The 4,102-nt window shown below is 42.3% G+C and overlaps 1 long non-coding RNA gene across 1 annotated transcript; it reads right to left on the bottom strand.

Moving 5' to 3' along the window:
- Positions 1 to 3,575: 3,575 nt before the first annotated feature.
- LOC114554830 (uncharacterized) lies at positions 3,576 to 4,072 on the bottom strand. The gene is made up of 3 exons (XR_003692475.1): positions 4,038 to 4,072; positions 3,799 to 3,930; positions 3,576 to 3,718 (listed from the first exon to the last, which is right to left on the bottom strand). It is a non-coding gene; the product is annotated as an uncharacterized LOC114554830 (long non-coding RNA).
- Positions 4,073 to 4,102: the final 30 nt, after the last annotated feature.

Below are 4,102 nucleotides of genomic sequence, written 5' to 3'. Positions count from 1 at the left end.
AAGCGGGTCTAGGCCTGTGCACTCGTGGAAGGCCTCTCTGTATATTTTGCATGCTTTAATCAAAACCGTTACATCGTTAACACAATAGCTGTGCATCTCTTTTCGAAAGTCAAAAGGGTGTCGCGGACCGTGTCGTACCACTCCATGAGCGTTTTCTTAGAGGTGTCACTCATAGCATCATAACCATATAGAGCTGGTGCAGGATACGGTCCAATATAATTCTCATTCTCTCGCTTGTTAAATTCATGGGGAAGAATCCTTTGAGAAGATCTGAGAACCCCATTGCTGCGGAGTTTTAGACAGAGCCATAGGGATAAAACTGAGCGAATCGATCAACGCTGATTGAAAGTAGAATCGATCATCAGAAGCACCCTAGAACCGCGCATAGTAATAGTTGGACAAAGTTTCTGACTCACCAGATACTCTAAAACTATATAACTGTCAAAACCTGAAGCATTGTGTGCTATAAAAGTATAGCCTTTGTATTTCTCCTGTCTGTAGTTCTGAATGAATGATGCGACGCAATTTGTTGTTTCGTAGCAGTTTTTTGCCCGTCCATATCCATAATGCATACAAAATTAGCTTCATGGCGCCCACATTGATAACGTGTTTGAAATCGTAAAGAGATACTTATCACTACTTTCTTTGCGTTCTCTGGGTTGTATATAGCAAGAGTGCGTAGTAGCACCTAAAGGCTCTCTACAATGTAGGCATTTAGGTTTTTACAGCTGTGTGGATTTTTCGACACCGCGATATGTTGCGTGACAGGACTACTTAATATTTGTTTGTATTGCACGTATAAGCCCGTGTTTCCCATCGGGTTTTTATGGTTTTCAAAACACTGTTGCGATTTGCATATCGTCTACAGTCTCTGCATTTAATGGTCTTGTCAGGTATACAAGCAGTGTAACACACATTACAATCCCAACTACAACGGTGCCCCAGAGGGTTCTGGTAGGTCTTGTAACACCCCTCGCAAAGCGTAAGGCGCCCCAAAAAAAAGCCGTTTTATTTACGATGAGATAATAATGCTCGTCATGCAAATACAACCACGCTGTTTTCACATCGGGTTTTTGTCGTGCGTTTTGAAGATTGTGGGTTTTTACAGCCAGCTACATGATGGAATATCACAATTTTCATTTTCAAATGTTTCTGAAATCTGTCAACATCAGAGAACGAAACTTTATGTGTGTAGTCAAAACCCAAATCACTATGCAGCTGCTTGGCATAATTCATCTTCTCATCATCGACAATCTGCTGTTTACATAATGTGCCAGGCAGAGAAAAAGCAGAGATTATCGTTACCAGCGTTATTCTTGGGATTATACAAAGCATTACCTTTTTCTGACAATATTTGATCGTAACCAATGCTTCCTAGTTTTCGGCGTCCCCCACCATTCCCTCCCGACATATTGCGCTATTGTCACAATTAATTCTAAAGAGTCTTGGGTCAGTGAATTATCGTTACTCTGCATCGCCTGTGCTACTTGCTCCAGAAATGTGTCTGTGTTATAGCCATCGCTTGAATTCAACATTGTTTGGATAGGGACATCTGGTGGGACCCCTTAACTCAACATTTAAAACACTGTCCTGTGTTGCATTACCCAACGCCCTCTCTATTAAACCTGTTGGGGTGCTATACACCCTTTCAGGAACACTACCAATATCCGTCAAATCAATATTTACATTCAACATCTTGGCGAAATTCAGCAGCATTAAAAAGGGGTATCTGTCTGGATGCTATTTCAGATGTTACCTTAGAAACCCGCCCCGCACCACACTGCACACTACCCTGAGGATTTTCTGAGGGTGATGGAGGGTCTATAAAGCGCTTGTGGGCGGTTGGGGACCAGTCTGCTCATCTGTACAAGATCGTTTTGAGGGCTGAACACTCGGAAAACATGATGGTCTCTTATTACTCTGATCTATGCCTGTGGGGTCTGTATTTGATGATTGTGTAGAGTCTGTATTGGCCTGTGTATTGCTGGAATATCGCTTGAAGGACCATTATGTGACAACTGCGCAGGAGCAGGTCTATCTGATGTGTGTGTTTTCTCACTGTTGCTTTCACTAGGTCTAGCGCTAGGCATAGATCGGGCCCATGCTTGAATATTTTTGCATGCATTGCACACAATCGTGCAAAATCCTGAGGATTGTTTACTGCTCTTGTGTAATCGTCCTTGCCGCGGCCATTCTAGTTCCTCATCAATACGAGCATCACACCCCCCTAGGGTTCAGATTTTTTTTTTTTGGGTGGGGATGACATTTTTTTTTTTTTTTTTTTTTTTTTATTTTTGCACAAACTATAGACTGTTTTAACACTTTTTTTTTACTGCGGGGTCATATTCATTGTGTTTTTAAGGCATACTATCATAGGATCAAGCATTGAATTGAGAGAGCTGACATGAGAGGCAATAGCTGTGCCAAAGCCTGTGACCATATCAACCAAATGCGTGTTAGCTCTGGCCTGAATGGCTAGCGCAGTTCCAAAGTCTGTGACCAAAACGGTCAATTGTGTGTTAGCTGTTTGCAAGACATCTAATTTATTCATAAGACCATTGTTTTGTTTTTCGTAATTCGGCTAATTCTGATTGTATTTGTTTATAAGGGTCAGCGACTGCAGGTTGTTGAGGGATGTGTTAACGCAATACTCAAAAAACTCTGCACTCTGAAGTAATGTTAACTGCTCAGGACCTCCTAGTGCCCCACCTTGTTCAAACCGATTGTTAGTAATATAATTAGGTACTGCTTGCTTATCAAGGAATGGAGCGTTAACCTCTAATACATTTACAGGAGTGGTTATGGCGGTATTAGCGCTGTTACACTTTTATCTGCCACAGTTATAACAGAGGTGTGTGGTATACAGCTGACATAATCGGTGCCTTCCTCGGTGCTATAGATACAGTTAAAGAGGTATTCACCTACATTATATTCAGGGGGCCTCCTGCAAAGCAGCCTGACACAGTTGGTGGGGTGTAAGCTGTGTTGCTGTTAGTCCAGTGTCTTCAGACTCTTCTCCCGTAGCTCCCGATTTGTCTGGCGTGATGTAGGGACGGGTGCTGTTAGCTCTGTGTCTTCAGACCCTTCGCCTGTAGCTTCACGATTTGTTTGGCGTGATGTAGGGGCTGTCGCTGTTAGTCCGGTGTCTTCAGATACTTCCGCCTACTTCTATGGCATGGATTGTCTAGAGGTATAACAAAATATTTTGGTTAAATAAAGACACACACAAGCACACACACACACACACACACACACACACACACACACACACACACACACACACACCTCATCAGATGTCTTTTGTTCCCTCTCAATGGTGACACTTGGTGGCTGGTATGGCGTTGGTGTACTAGGCGGCGACCAATGCAAGGACTCTTCAGGTGCCTTTTGTAAAGGGAATCCTTTTGTTCCCTCTCAATGGAGACACTTGGTGGCTGGTAGGGGCGTTGGTGTACTAGGCGGCGACCGATGCAAGGACTCAAGTCTTTGCTTGCCGTTAGCTGCTAAAACAAAGGAAAAAGCCTTTTTAACAATATATACATTTTATTTAAAAATCTTTTATAACACAATGTAAATATATTCTGCTAGCTACAAATGCGTTTCTCACCTCTGCAGTGGTGTTAGGAACACCCGATACAGTGTCTGGGTAAGGCGTGTCTGGAACAAAGGAAGGGCTTCTTCTTTTGGGCGGGGCACTGACCGTGTATGGCTTCACAGGCTGAAATCAGCATTAGATTAGAAAATAATCTTTTTTTTTTTTTACAACATGCTATTTTACTGTTTTCCTTTTAAACTCACATCAATAGATCTCTTCCTAGATCTCTTCTTAGGCTTGTGTGGACATACGTATCTGCTCCACGGGGGTGACTGTGTGAAATCGTCCTCAGGCGTCAAATACAATGAAACTAAGTCTTCCGTCGCCTTTAGTTGCTAAAACAAAGGAAAAAAAGCCTTTTTAAAAATATATACATTTTATTTAAAAAAGCTTTTACAACACTATGTAAATATATTCTGTTAGCTACAAAAGGTTTTCTCACCTCAGCTGCTGTGTTACTATCATAAGATACAGTGGCGGGTAAGGCGAGACCCGGAACAAAGGAAG

This window comes from Perca flavescens, chromosome 4 (genome assembly GCF_004354835.1).
Source record: "Perca flavescens isolate YP-PL-M2 chromosome 4, PFLA_1.0, whole genome shotgun sequence".
In the NCBI taxonomy this organism is placed as follows: Eukaryota; Metazoa; Chordata; class Actinopteri; order Perciformes; family Percidae; genus Perca; species Perca flavescens.
The sequence above is the reverse complement of the archived record's forward strand: the minus strand, read 5'-3'. Positions and strand labels throughout refer to the sequence as shown.